Below are 18,725 nucleotides of genomic sequence, written 5' to 3' on the forward strand. Positions count from 1 at the left end.
CCCCACCCGCTGGCAGGTGTCACATGAACGGCAGTAGGCAACCACATCGGCCCCCATCTTTGGCCAGTAGAAATGTTGGGCTAATCTGGCCCTTGTCTTAGTGATCCCTAGGTGTCCAGCCATCGGAATCTCATGTGCAACCTGCAACAACTCCGTCCTGAACGGATAGGATACCACAAATTGTCAGTCCCTAGGCCACGCCTCTGGTGAACCCTGTTGGACCATTTCCTGGCACAACCGTCCTTGGTCCCAGACCGCCCTGTGAAGGTCTGAATCCAAGGGAGGCCGTGCCACCTGCTCCGTGAGAGCTTTCAAGCTGGCGCTAGCCCCTAACACCACCCGAAACCCCTGGTGGGACGTGGTCAGAATAGATGAGACTTCCACTTCCCCTGTCAGTTCTACTAACTGCCGGTCCCTAGGCCACTCCTCCGGTGAGCCCTTCTGGACCGTGACCTGGCACAGCCATCCTTGGTCCCAGACCACCCGCTCGAGGTCTAAATGCGAGGGAGGCAGTGCCGCTTGCTCCTTGAGAGCTTTCAGGCTGGCGTCAGCCACTAACGCCACCTGAAACCCTTGACCGGACGTGGTCAGAATAGATGAGACTGCCACGTCCTCTGTCAGGTCCCTGGGACCTGTCTCCGGGCCTCTTTCTGACTCTGCAGCCACTTGGTCGGAAGGGGTAAAGCCATCAGACCCCTGAGGGGCCCCGAGGGCCCCAGCACTCCCACTGCACGTGACAGCAGTGGTAGTGCCTGCTTCCCCTCAGCTCCCGACCAAGTTGCCAGTCCAGACGAACTAACCTGGCCATCTGACATCCCAGTTGTGGAGGAACCCTGCACTGAGGCTTCACCTGGCAGCCCTACTTCTCCTTGGACAGCCCTGACCTCATTTGCATCCTCCTCCCCCGCAGCTGTCTGCCCCCTGCTTGTCGCCTCAGTCACCACACCGGAGGACAACAGGTTCCAGCAGGCTTGCTGGCCACACCCTGGGGCTTCAGCACAGCTGGCAGGAATGACCCCCTCCCCACTGAGGGGAAAGGCACACATTACATCCCACACCCCCACATCACCATCAACAGGCATGTTAGGAACATTTACAGTATCAACACGGGTGGACATGACATCACATTCTGGGGGATCAGACCTTGGGGTGTTGGCGGCCACGTACTTAGACACAAGCCGCCCCAGGTCCGTCCCCAGCAAAACACTGGCAGGGATATTTGAGGATACCCCCACCTCCCTTACTCCTCGACCGATGCCCCAATCCAAATAGACCTGGGTGACAGGTAGCGCCGGTTCTACTCCTCTGATCCCGGAGACAGTAAGGGATCTCCCAGGCAATAAATTATGGGGTGCCACCAGTTCAAGCCGTACCAGAGTCATCTCAGTGCTGATGTCTCTAAGTCTCATGGCCACGGCCTGGCCCACGGTGACCGGTTGAAAATTGTCAAGGGACCTCCCACCACCCCCACCCACACACAACACCGTGGACGGTTTCCGGGTTGATGACTGGGACGGATCCATTGGGCGCTGGGGACACATGGCTTTGAAGTGTCCTGGCTGCTTACACAGGTGGCACAGTCAGGGTTCCCCCACTGACGTGGAAAGTGTGCAGGGGCTGGTGCCCACTTGGGCCTAGGGGCAGAGGTAGCGGGTGCAGCGTGCGTCTTACCCCCTCTCCAGCCGACAGGTTTCCAGGCCTCTGAAGTCCTGTTTTTGGTGTATTCATCGGCCAGGTCTGCTGTTGCGGAGGCCCCCTTTGGCTTCCGGTCGCAGAGGTACTGCTGTAGGTACTCTGGGCAATTCCACAAGAACTGCTCTGTGGCGATGAGCTCCTTCAGCTGCTGGATGGTGGTGAGCTCCAATCCTGAGGTCCATTGGTCAACCGCTCTCAGCAAGGCCCACATGTGATCGGCCCAGCTCTGGGTAGAACCCCGCTGCAAATTCCTGAGCTTTTTCCGGTACGACTCAGGAATTAAGTTATACTGCCTGACCAGAGCCTGTTTGATGTCCTCATAGCTCAGGATGGTCTTGCTGGGCAGGTACCCAAAGATTTCAAGGGCTTTTCCCCTGAGCTGTGGCGTGAGCAATCTGACCCACTGGTTCTCTGGCAGCTGGTACTAATGACAGGCCGTCTCAAATGCCAACAAAAAGGTGTCCAGCTCCCCATCTTTGTCCAGTAGGGGAAAGTCCTCCACCCGCAGTTTGGGAATACGGACCTCTGTAGACTCGAAATTGGAGCTGGAATTGGAGCTTCAGCTGGAGTATTTGTAGCTGGTGCTCACGCTCGGCCTGCTCACAACGCTCTGCAGCCTCTGCTTGCTCGCAACGCTCTGCAGCTGCCAGGAGGAGCTCAGAGGCTGCCTGGTCTCCAGCCTGGAGACGGTCCATGGCAGCTTTTAGGAGAGCAGCTGAGCCAGCTTGGCTTGGGGGATGGTCAGGTGGAGTGAGGCCCACCGCCGACCTCACCTCCAGCAATTGGCTCCTTGGGGAGCTTTGGCTGTGCTCCCCCTCGTCGTCCTCCTCTCCGCCCCCTATCTGGACTGCATCCTCCCCGCCATCATTAATAGCCTTGGCCATCTCCTTAGCCTTGATTCTTGTGTAACTGGCCATCATTGCCACTGATGGTCACTGACACAGACTGCAGCCTGATGCCCACACACCTTATTGTATTTGTACTCAGACTGTCTAGTGTTGAGCTGATCTTAAGACTCCAGCGTCAAAAGCTACTGCTGGTCGTCTTTAGTGTCTGGGAGTATGGGTCTCACACACACACACTAGTATCTCGATCCCACTTTGCTGCCACCAATATGTGACGATTACTACACCTCGTTCCCGCTTGATGTCACCTATGTCGAGCTCATGAGACGCGGTATGGTCACGGGTTACCAAAAACGTGACGTTACGCCCTCCTGGGGAGCAGGTAAGGTCAGCTTGGTACAGTTTAAAAAGACACCTCCTGTCCACGCGGGCACAGAGAGGAAACAAGATGAGAGAGCCTTTTCACTGCCGCTGTCTAAAGGAGCTGTCTAAAATTAAAAGTGGAACCTGGATGCTATGGGCAACTAAGCCAGTTGTACGTTACACCAGTTTGATAAATAGCCCCCAAATGTCCCTATAGTGTCTACAACAATTATAATGTCCCCTAGAGTGCCCCCAGTAATAATAACATCCTATATTGTGCTCCAGGTAATATTGCCTGTATAGGGTCCCTGAAAAATAATGTCCCCTAATATGTCCTTGTAATAGAAATGCCCCTATAGTTCCTACCCAATGGTAACATCCCCGACACTACCCCGATATAGTAGTTTGCCTCCACACTGCCCCCACAGTATCAATTTCTCTCATGGTAGTAATTTTCCACACACTGCCCCCACAGTATTAATTTCCCCCACACTAGTAATTTGCCCCCACGTAGTAGTTTGCTCCCCATGTAGTAGTTTGCCCACCACTGTCCCTTCAGTAATATTCTCCTGTGCCCCCCTGTAATGTTCCCAAAAGTTGGCACACAAAAAATAAAAGCTAATACTTACCTGTGTCCCAGTCGGCCCTCACTCGTAGACGGTAGGCAGGCGTGCTGCGCACACACGCTAGTGTGCTGCGTCTGGGCACAGGCGCGTGATGACGTCATCGCGCCCGCCTGAGCTGGGATTTTACTACCGCACAGGCTTGAGGCCTGCTAGGCCTGAAGGCTATAGCGGTGATCGTGGGGCAGGGAACCTATGCACTCCCGTGCCCCGCCGTAGTTTGTGGGCGTTTGGGTTGGCGTTGAGTCGGCGTTGGGCCGCCCAGCGATGCCGGGCCCGGGGCTACAGACCCAAACGCCCCAATTATAATCCGCCACTGGTTCCCTGCCACACCTGATTACAGTCCAGTGTGATAACATGTCAGTGACCAGTCAATTATGCCTCACCGCAGTGATACGGTGACCATACTGACGTCACTTTCCCTGGCCCCCTATAAACAGAGAACTCACCGAGTCTATTGTTTTATTTTTATCCCAAGAAGTCCCAATTTACCATATGACGCAAAATGTCACTTTTTTCTTTGCAGGCGCGATGGACTGCTGGGATCAATACTCCTGTCTGGGCACTTTAACATTTCTTGCGTTAATTTTTCCTTGTTTTAAACGTAACATCGTTATCTTTCCATTACCCTTTATTTGATTTTCACGGACAAATGTGGTCCTTTATCACCCTCTATATCTAACCAGCCTTTTATTACGGCTAATGTAATATCTACTTTCACACTTGCGCCGTAATGTATCGACTTCTTGTAGCGACAATGAGAACAGCTTCATTCTGTTTCTGCTGAAGATTTTTCATACAGTTTTACTATGGAGCTAAATGGAATAAAAGTCACTGGTATCAATATCACTTGGCTTTACAATCTAATTCTATAGAATAGTGTCCTTGAACCACATACATATAGGGATGGAAATTGTGCTAGGAGAGCTTCAGATTTTGCACTGACAATCCCAGAATCTGAAAACGAGTAGAAATCTAAATATTTAAAACTGAGTATATGGTACAATGAGAATATTAGAATTGTGAAATCTATCTATCTATCTATCTATCTATCTATCTATCTGCATATTATCTATCTATCTATCTGCATATTATCTATCTATCTATCTATCTATCTATCTATCTGTTAGAAAAGTCCGGAGCAGATGCAGAAGGGAAGTCAGGAGCAAACCCAAGTGGTCATCACTGGGACATGTCCAGCTGAAATTCGTAATATGACTGGAGCTAGACAAGTCCGCACAGATATCTAACATCTTTTTATACTCTTGATACTTCCTTATTCTTATACGTGAAATCAGTGGAGCACACAACTAATGATGGCATTTACCCAAAAAACGATATGGCTGCATAAAGGCCTTTTTACACAGATTAAGAATTAGTACAATTATTGGGAAGGTTCTTAGGAACCTTGATTCCCAGTAATTGCCCTGTGTAAAGGTGCTGCCAATCCTGCAAATGCTCATTCGTCAGGTAATAATGCAGCATCAAAAATTGCTAGCGGCAGCAGAATGTCCAGCGTGAACAAGGATCAGCTGCTGGAAAAAAATGAATGTCAAGATTGCAGGAAGTGCAACTCACCGCTCTGCCTAACGGTAGGCAATTACTTGTAAATGAACAGTCGGCCTGTTTAAAAAGGGCCTTAAAGGGACACTGACAGGCCCAATAACCATAATTAGCTGTACATATCCATGCACAGGTCTTCTAATGTGCATTAAAAACATATAAGTATCCCCCCTGTCCACATTATGAATACAGTAAACTCACGTTTTATAACCTGAACTAATCGCTGTTCTTTCTGCCCAAGGGGCGGGGTTTCAGCTCCACTTGTGCCCAGCCAGAATCAGCCCTAACCGCCGTTTTGAAGCGCCTCCCAGCTCATCAATATTCACTTAGCTGGGCGGCTTCTGCAGTCCCCGACCTTCCGAGATCCGGCACATGCCCAATAGAAAGCTATGGGCATCGGACTCGCTTTCAGCTTTCCCATAGCTTTCTGTGCATGGATATGTACAGCTAATTATGGTTATTGGGCCTGTCAGTGTCCCTTTAAAGTGGTTTTCTGAGATTATTTTTGTTACTCATGACCTATCCTCAGGATAGGTCATCAGTATCTGATCGGTGGGGGTTCGATACCCACAATTACGTGGCCTAAGAGTAGCTCAGCCCCATTCAAGCTACAATACCAATCACAGCCACTGTACAATGTATGGCGCTGTGCTTGGTAAGCTGTGAGAAGGCTGCGGTGCTCACTGAAGTTCCTGCTGCCTTCTCAAACAGATGATCAGCCGGGGTCCCGGATTTCAGACCCCCACCAATCAGTAAAAAAAATCTTGGAAAACCCTTTTACCACTCTGAAGAGCCTTACAGCAGTGATGTCCTGTGTGTCGGGAGGAAGGCAGAAGTGATTTGCGAGAGGCGCATTAAGTCATGCGGCAGGTATAAGACCAGTGCGGTCACTGTTTATTGCCTGGTGGACATCTTTAGTAATGATCCAGTCAGACTTGACTCATTAAAGAGCAGATTTGCTAATGAAATGATAACTACTGTATTAGTGACTGTAATTTTTCTGTATTAATTAGGGACTTTTATCACTGAATCTTTACCATGCATAAATCCATGTGCTAATTAGCAATGCATGTCTGCGTCCTCCCTGGTGTTTAGCCATTGGGCTCTATTTTCTATGACATTGTGTGACCTGTATCCAAAGTTATAAATGTCCATTGCCAACCACAAAGCATGGAAACAGGCAGCTGATGTGTGGCACTCTCACTATTTTGCGCAGGGCATTTCTTGAAGCATTCCATGTTGGCAAAGATATCTATAAGTCTACTTTCACACTGGCGTTTTGGCTGTTTGTGAGATCCGTTCAGGGCTCTCATAAGCGGTCCAAAACGGATCAGTTTTGCCCTTAGGCCTCTTTCACCATGTTTTTGGCCTGGATAAGAAGCTGGTGCGTTGCGGGAAAATGCTTGTTTTTTCCGCGCGAGTTCAAAACATTGTAATGCGTTTTGCACGCGCGTGAGAAAAATCGGCATGTTTAGTACCCAGACCCCAACCCGGACTTCTTTACAGAAGTTCGGGCTTGGGATCGGTGTTCTGTAGATTGTATTATTTTCCCTTATAACATGGTTATAAAGGAAAATAATAGCATTCTGAATACAGAATGCATAGTAAAATAGCGCTGGAGGGGTTAAAAAAATAATAATTATTTAACTCATCTTAATCCACTTGCTCGCGCAGCCCGTCTTCTCTTCTGTCTTCTTCTTTGAGGAATAGAACCTTTGATGATGTCACTGCGCTCATCACACGGTCCGTCACATGATCTTTTTACCATGGTGATGGCTCATGTGACGGACCATGTGATGACCGGAGTGACATCACCACAGGTCCTGTTCCTGCACACAGCAAAGAAGAAGACAGAAGAGAAGCCGGGCTGCGCGAGCAAGTGGATTAAGGTGAGTTAAATAATTGTATTTATTTTTTAACCCCTCCAGCCCTATTGTACTATGCATTCTGTATTAAGAATGCTATTATTTTCTCTTATAACCATGTTCTAAGGGAAAATAATAATGATCGGGTCCCCATCCTGATTGTCTCCTAGCAACCGTGCGTGAAAATCGCACCACATCAGCACTTGCTGCGATTTTCACGCAACGCACAAGTAATGCATGAAAATCACCGCTCATGTGCACAGCCCCATAGAAGTGAATGGGTCCGGATTCAGTGCGGGTGCAATGCGTTCACCTCACGCATTGCACCAGCGCGGAAATCTCGCCTGTGTGAAAGGGGCCTTAATGCATTCTGAATGGATAAGGATCCGCTCAGAATGCATCAGTTTGCCTCGTTTTCGTCTCCATTCTGCTTTGGAGGCGGACACCAAAACGCCGCCATTGTGTGCCAAACGGATCTGTTCTGGCACACAATGTAAGTCAATGGGGACGGATTTGTTTTCGCGGACACAATCTGTCACAATAGAAAATGGAATCGTCCCCCATTGACTTTCAATGGTGTTCATGACGGATCGGTCTTGGCTATGTTAAAGATAATACAAACGGATCCGTTCTGGCACACAATGTAAGTCAATGGGGACGGATTTGTTTTCGCGGACACAATCTGTCACAATAGAAAACTGAATCGTCCCCCATTGACTTTCAATGATGTTCATGACGGATCCGTCTTGGCTATGTTAAAGATAATACAAACGGATCCTTTCTGAACGGATGCATGTACTTGTATTAGCTGAACGGATCCGTCTGTGCAGATCCATGACGGATCCACACCAAACGCGAGTGTGAAAGTAGCCTAAGAGGAAAATGTCAGAACATGACCCATTGTTTATATCAGGTTTTTATGTTATGTTTTATGGCTTTTTTTTTTTTGCACGATAAGTTGTATTTTCTAATAGCTCAATTTAATATTGCATACGATGTAGTGGGAAACTGGAGAACAAATTGCAAATGGAGTGGAAATGAAAAAAAACACAACTCCGCCACAGTTTTATGCGGTTTGTTTTTACAGCTTTCCCTAAGCAGTACAACTGACCTATTCACTTCATTCTCTGGATCATTAGAATTACAGCAATATCAATTTTATATAGTTTTCTTGTGTTTTAATATGGAAAAAATAAATTAATAAAACTTTGGAAAAATTTTTTTTTTCTTTTCTTATCCATGTTCTGACTCCCAGGTAGGTAGCTGTGTGAGGGCTCTTTTTTGTGTGGGTGATCTGTATTTTTTATTGATACTAATGTTTTTTTTTTTTATTAAATTGCCCATTTTGCTTATTTTTTTCCGTTACAGCTTTCAGCATATGGGATAAATATGTTTATACTTTAACAGTATAGGCATTTAGGACACAGCAATATCTATGATCTTTATTTTTTATGGATTATTTTTATTACGGGGAAATTGAGGTGATTTAAATTTTTATATTTGGAATTTTTTATATTTTAGAAATGTTTTTCTAACTTGTTTTTATTTTTTCCTACGCACCCTCAGGGGCATTTGACATACCTAATAAAACACAACACCTTTACCAATCTCTGCTTGGGGAAGACTTTCCCGTCCCAGGAAAGCAGTGCTCCTGGGGAAACCTGCCTCAGATGCTGTGGGCACAATTGACCATGGCATCTAAGCCATTAAATATCTGCGATCTGTATTATTTCTGATCACATTAGCTCTGGGCATCTGCTGTATAAAACTGCAGAAAGCCGATGGCTATGGCGCCCGCTGCACTCAACCCCGGACTTCTGCCCTACATGTATGGCCACAGTCCTGAAGGTGTTAAGCAACTTTCTTTTATATATATTGGGGGTTTTGTTGCTGTTTTTATGTAATTCTCTATGTTCTTATCTCTATTTAAAAAAAAAAAAATTAATCAGTGTAGATCACTTTTCAGAAGTCACTTCATTATCATCACTGACAAGATTACTGTAATAGGTATCACCACTCATGAAAGGTGATTGTGTATCACCACTCATGAAAGGTGATTGTCACATCTCATCTCCTCTCCCTCCCTGCACAGTGACCTCAGCAAAGATCAGAAAGCACTCCCACAACAAAGTCAATGAGTAATCTTAAGTCTTCTCGTTTCCATGATGCCCGGTCCAGTAGTCCTGTACAGAAAATAGAATTTTAAAAAATCTGAAAATGAAAACAGCTTAGAAGAAAGATATTTGAGCTGTTTGGTTTTGATTAGTAAAACATATAGGTAATACATCCCCTTTAAGACAAGTGTCCCCCATAATTAGTGTGTGGGGGGGCTTAACGGAGTATGCACTTAAAATTGAAGCTTTACCTCTGAGTCCTGGGCACTTGTAGGAACAGGATCTGGCTGAATAAAACTTCATATTCACACTACCTGAAGAGGTATGTTTTCCATGCTCTCTTCAACCCCTAAATACTGCAAAATGCCGACACACTTCCTTTAAAAATATTGATGATTTGTTTCCTTTCTAAGCTTTTATTTTTCTCACAAAGCGAGGCTTTTTTCGCACTAAGGCTTCATAGAAATGCACAGTCCCTGTTCTCTTCTTCTCTTTCTCCTTCCCATCATGGCTTTCTCATTCAAAATATCAGTGTATTGGTTCATCTAAGACAGCCTATGAAATGTTCAATAAAATACAGACTTTGATTTTTATAAGAAAACTTTGCCAGGGGAGTAGCTAAAGGCTCCTGGGCCCTGGTGCAGGGTTCAGCCTTGGGCCCCCCTTCCCTCAGTGGTTTGTGGCCAGGGGCAGGGAAGCACATAGCCTTCATGCTGCCTGAGGCAAAAATTCAAACTGCTGGCGAGGAACCGTATCTATCTATCTATCTATCTATCTATCTATCTATCTTTTTTTCTGTGTGCCCCCCTGATGCCAAATTCCTTGACCTAACCCTCTTCCCTCCAGCAGAGGTGTAACTTGACCGAGCATACACTTTCTATAATACTGGTGTCTTCTTATGCAGCACAAGGGTCTTTGGGCCCCTCAGGCTCCTGGGCCCGGTAGTGACTGTTACCTCTGCAGCCCCTATAGCTACGCCCCTATTTGTTGCCTACAATCTAAATGTGTAGCATTAGCTGAACGCAGGGGTGGATATATTATAGATGCAGCATGTGCAGCTGCACAGAGGTCCTATAAGTAACGGGGCCCAATACTGCCATAAAAAAGGCACAGTGGCTCTCTGGGCTCAAAATTCCTCCATCAGATGAAGGATTGACTAGAGGTTGGTTGTAAGGAGCCACATACTATTCTTGCACAGGGCCCCCCTCATATCTATGTCTGCCACAGGCCAAAAATCTAATTAGAATTAAAGAATGGCTTGACAAACAATATAATGAAGTCAAATATACTCAGTGAAAAGATGATGAAAATGCTTAAAACAGTTTATTAAAAACCCCAAAAAAACTAAAATCACAGAAATAACCACCTACTATACAAACATAAAGGAATTTGTATGGATGGTTCAGCACTGTTGCATATTATAATATTGCGGATGCTAAAATCATGTAAGAGAGTGAAACGGCCACCATTGCTTAAAGGGAACTTGTCATCAACTTTATGCTGACCTCACTGAGGGCAGCATAAAATAGTGACAGAAATGCTGATGTCAGCGGTGTGTCACTCATGAGCTAAAAGTAAGTAGTTGCTGAGAACCAGCATCATAATCATTGCAGCCCAGGCCTTGAAAAGCAGACATGTCTGGGCAGAGACTGGAAGACAGCATTGTGTGCCCTCCTCACGTCAGTGGGACTTGGAGTGGACAGAGCCACTGTTGGAAGTGACTGATGGCTGTCAGCGATCCAGATGGCGTCAAGGAGAGAGAAGATCGGTTCCTGGGAGGCTGGAAGAGCTATGCAACAGTCGGGGCTGCCATAAGAGGTGAAGTTACTCAGCCTGGAGAAGAAGCAGTCTGACATTTTGTGAGCTGTCTGAGAGGACTGTGTGGACCCAGGAAGCTGATCAGAATAGAGGGTCAAAGTTACAGGTCCTACAAGATCACATGTTGGGGCAAGGACTTGCATACAGTAGATACTCAGGTCAGTGACTCAGTGACACGGTATTGACTTGTAGGCTCTGCCGTGTGCGCCATCAGTCAGGTCTGTTCCTTTGCGGCACAGTATCAACTTGCAGGCTCTGCTGTGTGCGCCGCCGTGTTAGGGTTGTTCAGTTGGACAGCAACAGTGACTCTGAGCCTGGAGTATAGGGGTATCTTGTGTACTTCTATAGTGCTGTGTTTGTTACTACCGTTATTGCTGTGTTTATGACTACTGTTAGTAAAATTTCTGTTTTTGCACAAATGCTGTGGATTGAATATTCGTCTTATATTCGTCGAAATCGAATATTTGTAATTATTCTATTTATCGCGAATAATATGCGATTTAATTATTCGCGTATTGCGAGTTTAACTGTATAAGTCAACTTTCCTATTGGTTGCACGCCAAGCACACTCTGCTTTTAACCCCGTCCGATGCCATTACAGCTTTCATCGGATCCAGGGATGCAAGTACTCACATGCATGCTGAGCCCACTTTATACTTCTCCTGGAGCCTAATGGCCTGGTAGGTGCTATATAAGCAGACTCAGTTTTATACTGACTTTAAAACCAGCCTCCAGGGGGCAGATTAACTGGACAGGTGTGCTTGACTGCTTGGAGATCGCCACGCCTCCAATACGTACTACAAAGAGAAAAATATGGAAATTTCAGCCCGCACAACCCCTAGCAGGTGCAGATTGCTATGGCGAAATAGAGATATAAATGTAAAAACACAAAATGCAATTGCAGTATTCTATTTGTTGCAAAAAATAGGCAAAGTAATATTCTCGCATTGCAAATCCAACTTAGAGCTGTCCATAGGCAACTTTTCTATTGGCTTGCTAGAATTAACCAATATAGAGAATATAGCGCTATATTCGTTATCTTCGTTAATTCTAGCAAGCCAACCATTAGGAAAGTTGACTATACCCCGCTCTAAGTTGGATGCGCAATGTGAGAAGATTAAGTAATATTACTCGCATTGCGCATCCAACTTAGAGCGAGGTATATGCAACTTACTTCTCTATTGTTTGGCTACCTAGAATTAACGAATATGACAAATACGAATATAGCGCTATATTCTCAAAACACAAAATTAAGTTGGATGCTCAATGCATAATTTTACTCGCATTGCGCATCCGACTTTGAGCGTGGTCTTCTAGATGACCGTGATTCTCACATCCGACAGTACATTCTAGCATGGAGGCGTTCCCATGGTGAGCGTCCCGCTCCATGCGCACGGGAAGTCGTGCCAACGGACGTGCCAACGGACACTGACTGGAGCGGGCAAGGAGCACGGAGTCCCGCGGACATGTAAGAAGAACTGCTTTTGGGAAGTGGGAACAACTTAAAAAAACAAACAGACAAAAAAAAAAAACTATATTCGAATTAGCAAATATATAGCACTATATTCAAAATATTCGTGAATTAGCGAAGTGCTGATATTCGAGATTAAAATTCGCTAATCGAATATTCGCGCTCAACACTAGCGGTCTTACAATCATACAGGCACAGTACGGGTGCGGCCACACGGTCATGTTTCATGATGTAGTTCTGAAGCCAAAATCAGGAGTGAATTAAAAAAGAGAAGTTGTATCTGTCCTTTATACTTTCTGTTATGGACCTGCTCCTGATTTTTGGCTTCTAAATCTGCATCCATAAACCTGACCGTACCCTGACCCCTACACAAATTCTTCTTTCCAACGACTATATCAGATCTGTGTGAAGCCACCGATGCCAGGTGCCCCGTAAACTTCTCCTACCTTGTCTGTTCTCTTTTATTTGGTCATCTCGGTAAATAGCTCTTCATTTATATGAGAGGCTTTTGCAGCGATCAATAAGCTATTATTTTCATTCTATCACTATAGCTACATAAACTTTACAGCAGACATTGATATATAGGTGTATCGCTGCCCAGGGTAGTAAAGTGATCCAGAAGAGGCCATCTTGTGAACAAATGTGTTCTTTATAGCGCAAACTGTGTACATGATGTCTCTATGTGTATATAGATATTCAGTATATCAAGTGATGAAATATCATTACAGCCCCACAACTCAGTTTGTCTTCAATAGAAGAGTCAGTTCATTGGGGAAAAATAGAGACTATACACTGACGAGCAAAATGGTAACAATCTTTTATACTTTTGACTTTCAGGCTCCATCTCTCACCATCCACTACAGCTTTGAATGTGAGACTACCATCATTTTATAGACAATCATCTTGGCGATCTCATACATAAATTGGACCTGCAGCTATTTAGCATAGGATTAGTTATGGAGATTCTTGTCATGTAACTGCAGTGTTACTGTTTTAAACCATTACCTGGATCTAAATATGTTTGTGATTGCATATAATTAAAATTATTTCATATATTTAATAGAATGTATCTGTGTAGAGTCACCTGCTGTTTGTTCATTTTCTTAGTTCTCTGTCCACTTTACTGAGGTGGTCACACATGCTCAATTCCATCATTTAAACTGCCACCTTTCCTATCTACTGTTAGACAAGGACACTACCGCTGAGACAGGACACACCCCCTGGGCTGTGATAGGAAGAAAGCTGCAGCAGAAAGGATACTCCCCCTGAGCTGCTAACTTTAATATATCTAGAGGAGCAACTGGAACAATGAATCTGGACTGGAGATCTCTGGATCCATGTGAGGTACTGGGCTGGTTCTAGTTTTGTTAGAGATTGTCATATACTGTATGATGTCTGATTTTCATTTTTTTACATCAATCATGGCATAACCCCTTTAATAGTCACAACCCAAATGGAAGAGCTATGAAACTATAATATACTGTATATTGCATGTGCAATGACCCAGAGGGGAGGAGGATGGGAGGAGTGGTAATGGCTATGGTGGTGGTGGTAGTACTAACAATTCACAGTATTTTGCTCCACCCTAGCTCTTACTAGGGCCATGCAGTGACTGGGGGGCGCACCCGTCCTTCCCTTGGGGCACATCCTGGTGTAGGGGCTCCTGCCAGGTGGTAGTTGGGGTGCCCTAGATGGTGAACCGTTTGTCTGGGTGCAAGACGAAGCGAAAAGGCAGAGGCATGTTACTTGCAATAATAAAGTCCTTCTTTAATGGATTAATGATGGGAGTAGTAGTACATACAGCAGTAAAAGTTTTGTCTTCTCACACTAGCTGTGTACAGGTAACAACAATGATAGTAGTTGTAGTACTCTCAAAATTTCTTTCTCAAATGACACTTTGCAGTCTCTGCAAGTAACCACAGGCGTGGAATTCTGTATTTTTTTAACCCTTTCTGAAGTTCTCAGGCTGAGGGGTGCAGATGCTAGATATAGATGGCCAGTCTGTTTCAAAGTGTGGTAGATGCCGACGGTAGCAGTCACAAAGCCCTGCACAGTCTCGATGGTTCTGGACCTTCTATAGATCTCTTTCTCTTTCATGGGTACTCTGGCAGTGAAGTTACTTCTTTGGCAGCTGTAGTTTTGGAGACAGAGGCTCTCTGGACTTGGGCCTTGTCTGCAGAAAGTCTCTCACTCAAGTCCTTCCTTTATCTCTGGTCAGACTAGACTGCCCAACTAGCTATGGGACAAAGTCCATCACCCTGGCAACCTAAATTTTAACCCAATGTTAGGCCTCATGCACACGACCGTTCCCTTTTTTGCGGTCCGCATACCGCGGATCCGCAAAAAAACTGAAGCCTCCTGTGTGCCTTCCGCAATTTGCGGAACGGAACGGGCGGCCCATTGTAGAAATGCCTATTCTTGTCCGCAAAACGGACAAGAATAGGACATGTTCTATTTTTTTTGCGGGGCCACGGAATGGAGCAAAGGATGCGGACAGCACACGGAGTGCTGTCCGCATCTTTTGCGGCCCCATTGAAGTGAATGGGTCCGCATCTGAGCCGTGAAAACAGCGGCTCAGATGCGGACACGAAAAACGGTTGTGTGCATCAGGCCTAAGGCTAGGTCTACACGACGACATTTGTCGCGCGACATTTTGTTGCACCAATGTCGCGCGACAATTTTTATAATGGCAGTCTATGGTGTCGCACTGCAACATGCGACATGCTGCGACTGCGACGCGACAGTCGCAGAAAATCCATTCAAGATGGATTTTTCTGCGACTGTCGCGTCGCAGTCGCAACATGTCGCATGTTGCAGTGCGACACCATAGACTGCCATTATAAAAATTGTCGCGCGACATTAGTGCAACAAAATGTCGCGCGACAACTGTTGCGCCCTATCTGTCGCGCGACTTTTTGTCGCGCGACAAATGTCGTCGTGTAGACCTAGCCTTAGTCCTATAATTTGCCCACTGGCTATTTACACAGTAAATACAAAAATAAGTGCTTTAACAATAAATCACATTTAACTTAGTAACATTAAATTAACTCTTTTGTCAATAATTAACCCTTTGCTGCATCAGAGGGTGCTGCATCAGAGATTTAGAAGTCCCTCTAGCACATAGAGAAGGGGGGGATGCCTCTATGACATTCATATGTTCCAATAGGGCATATAAACAAGGGATGTCATATGGAGACAACCCCTTAAGTTGTATCTAATATCTTACAATATGTTTCCGAGGTTTACTCGTCTAGTCACTTTAAATCTTGAACTTCCCTATCCGCAGAATAATGTATGACTTCAGAAATATTAATGGGAGAGGTTTTGGGGTATTGTAGTTTTGGAGAATTTGGTATGCTTCTGTGAAATCTATTGCTAAATGTATTGTTCCGCCCACCGGACTCCTAAACCCAGAATGAGCTGATATGTAAATGAATAAATAAGAAGTCATACAGAAATTCTCCTCATGCTCTCCTGCTTTATAACAGGTCTGCATGTTCAATGTAATAGGTTCACTTTAAAAATATTGCCATACAATGCTTAGTAACGCCTTAGGCCAGACACACACGAGGGAGTTGAATGTGATAAAGTGAGTGTCAGTAAGAGGTCTCGTTCTGGCCTCCGCTCCTCTGACAGGATTGCACAGCATCATACTGATTTATAATGGGTAAGAACCCTTAGGCCCCTTTCTTACGGGCGTTGCGGGAAAATGTGCGGGTGCGTTACGGGAACACCCGCGATTTTTCTGCGCGAGTGCAAAACATTGGAATGCGTTTTGTACTCGCGTGAAAAAAATCGCACATGTTTGGTACCCAAACCCGAACTTCTTCACAGAAGTTCGGGCTTGGGATCAGTGTTCTGTAGATTGTATTATTTTCCCTTATAACATGGTTATAAGGGAAAATAATAGCATTCTGAATACAGAATGCATAGTAAAATAGCGCTGGAGGGGTTAAAATAAATAAATAAATAATTTAACTCACCTTAGTCCACTTGTTCGCGTAGCCTGGCATCTCCTTCTGTCTCCTTTGCTGAACAGGACCTGGGGTGAGCATTCATTACATGAACAGGACCTGTGATGATGTCACTCCGGTCATCACATGGTCCTGTTAAAGATTTGTGAATTTTATTCTATATTTTGTATATCTAGGATTGTAATGAGTTAACTTTTTCTACTTCCAAGTGCCCACCCACCCCCTCTTTGTTTCAAGACTGGAGAAGAGAGAGAGGGGGGCAAAGAGCTGTGCTGTGGGAAGTGTCTGATTTCTCATCTTTCTACAGGTGTTCAATAGAGTGTGGTGAAATGCGTAGGCCAATCATATGGCTTGATGATATGTATATATTATTCACTGCCTATAGAGAAGCACCTCTTTGAAGTGTCACATATGACGTAGGCAGTATTCTTGTTAGAATAAACTCCATTACAAAATGGCGATGGTAACCAGATGTTTACATTAGTTCACATTCCAAAGTGGTACTCACTGCGCAGATGTTGAAGTGTTATCTCTGTTTCTCTTATCACTTTTTCCTTTTTGACCAATGAAACAATGTTTTAGCCTCAGAGAGGACTGCCCTCTTCTGAAGATTCATAAACGCTTAGCCCATGTAATAAAGTTAGAGATTGCTTTGACCAACTTCTGTGTCAGTGTCTAGTCTCTCAGCCACGCGTGGATATTAACCCCTGGGGGGGGGTACATTGATCTGGAACACCAGAGTGTATCTAAAATGCCCTAATTTAGGGTGGTTTTAACAAATGGCACCCCAGATTGGACTCTGAGCGAACGTAGCATCAGACAGCTGACAAGACGGGCCCCTGAGCTTGACGAACGGCAGAGGAGAGAGGATTGCAACCTCAAAGAAAGGTGAGAAAACTTTTTATCTCATCTGCCTTTCTGCTAGTTACTTCGTCATGCTCAGATAGCTCAGTCTGCTGTGAGGTGGTACCGATGTAAGTATAGTAGTCGGCTGTAATGCTGAAAGCTTGGAGTCTATAGAACCAATAGTCTGAAATTATAGATCACTCTGGTGTGTATATGTTTTGTGTGTGTCTGTGATTTATGTGAGGAGTGAGTTGAGCACAGACAGTAAGACCACAGACAAAGGGAGGGGACAGTAACCTCCTGGTTGGGAAGGGGGCGCTGTAGCGCCGAGGTGTGGGACAAAGGAACTCCGGCTGACCTGACCAGGAAGATGCGTAGAGCCGTATGACCTTTTGATCTGATGGAAGACTGCGGAGACTACCTGACCTGACCCTAGGAAGATGGTAGAACCTCTCATGACCTTTTGATCAAGGGGAGGACTGCGGTGATATTCTCTACCTGACCTGACCCCAGGAAGATGCGACGGAGCCCGCCTGACCCCTGGTTTTGGGGAAGACGTGCGGGGAGTCCCGGCTGACTAGTCAGACGTGATAGTCAGATTTGAGCCAACCAGAGGGGAGGGTGAATCCTTTGTCTGCGGAAGAAAGGGCTAAAGGTGCTGATCACTCCTCTGTTTTGTGTGTGTGTCAGTCTGAAATACTGTTGTTTTGATATCGGTCAGTCCCAGCATGATGGAGAAAATACAGCCCCTAGCTAGTAGCGAGGGAAGAATTGAAAGTTAAAATGTGAAAAAGAATGTTAGAGAAAGTGTAGACTCGGACAGAGGTCGCCCCTGGCAACAGGGATGAAGAGCTGTAAGAATCTGTGAAGTTAGAGCTTACAGACTGTGGGCATCAGAACTCCCGTGATTTTGAGGGGGGGGGGGAGTTCTAATGAGTGAGAAACAGAGCAGTGTCAGGATGTTAATTGATGGCATTAACAAGAAAGAAAGAAAGTGCCCCAGTGTCTGCAATCAGAACGGCGCTTGTGTTAAATGTTCCGAAACGAACCGGTTAAGTTTTGTTACCCTAATAAAATGTGTGTGTTTAACTAGGGAATATCCTAGAGATTACAGCAGTAAAAGATGGTCAGTTAATGGATAGGTGTTGTATCCAGTGTGAGCTACAGAGACTCACTTCCCCCACCTTAACAGAAACATTCCTGAGATAAGGGGAGCAGACGAAGGAAAAAGGTGGGAGGGAATGAGGGAATGATGCAGACTAAGTGATGTGTAATATATTATACAAGACAAAGAATTGTTCAATAATTTTCTTTCTTCTTTCTTCTTTCCCAAGCAGTGTACTGTGGGAATCCAGCTTTTAACAAAATGACTATGATTCTAACATGTATATTGTCTTACAGCGACAGACCATCAGCAATTCTGGGTGTGGTGTGGCTATCTGTTTCCAGGAAAGCTGTGTTTGTCTGTGCTGCAAGTTTTGGGATGAAACAATGTGGATTGGAAAACTTAAATGATTCAGTGGAATGTGAATGGGCGTGGCTTTGAGT

The sequence above is a fragment of the Bufo gargarizans genome, chromosome 4, assembly GCF_014858855.1.
Source record: "Bufo gargarizans isolate SCDJY-AF-19 chromosome 4, ASM1485885v1, whole genome shotgun sequence".
Taxonomy (NCBI): domain Eukaryota; kingdom Metazoa; phylum Chordata; class Amphibia; order Anura; family Bufonidae; genus Bufo; species Bufo gargarizans.